Source organism: Diadema setosum, chromosome 13 (genome assembly GCF_964275005.1).
Source record: "Diadema setosum chromosome 13, eeDiaSeto1, whole genome shotgun sequence".
Taxonomy (NCBI): Eukaryota; Metazoa; Echinodermata; class Echinoidea; order Diadematoida; family Diadematidae; genus Diadema; species Diadema setosum.
The window spans coordinates 37,079,253-37,080,003 of record NC_092697.1 but is presented as its reverse complement, the minus strand read 5'-3'; positions in this window follow the sequence as shown (position 1 = coordinate 37,080,003).

The window sequence follows — 751 nt, the reverse complement described above, 5'->3', positions numbered from 1 at the left end:
CATAATTTTCTCAAGCGCTCGCTCGCTTCGCTCGCTCGCGAAGAAAGTAACATCGACATACAGTCACTGTAAGGTATGGCTCAGACGTTGACAACGTCAAATAGTATAGGCCTACATGTAAACATGCTTTGACGCGAGTAACTGGGGACCATCTGCAAAATATGTACGAGAACAAACAAACAAACAATAACAAAAACTATATCGTCATAATTGAACCCCCTCCATTTCCTGAATCATTCCTGAGAAACGACAGTGACTGATTACTCAGTCAGGATACATCTATGGGCATTCCCAGGGAAGATCAGGGGCGTTAAATCTATCTGGGGGGGGGGGGGGGGCAAAGGGGCATTTGCCCCGCCCATTTGGAAGTGTTTAGGCAGACAAATCATTTATCCCCCAAGCAATTCCCGAGATGAGGACAAATCTCGAACTTTCTTAATGGAAAATTGTCCAAATATCCCCAGACTATGCACCAGATCGTTAATTGTATTGCAATCATACACGAAGCATGCAAAAGCTCCGCTTACAGGATCCCTTTCGATAAACTTTGTACACTTTTGACATTGACGTATATAATATCCCTAATTAATCAAAGAGTGTGCAGCAGATCTTTCACTTAACAAAAGCACCCTCATATGCAGAGGCGTCGATCGGGGGGGGGGGGGGATGTTCTCCCATAAAAGTGGGACAAAGAAAAGTGAAAAATATAGCTACAATCGGCAGTTTTTGGAGTGTAAAATATCAAAATTTT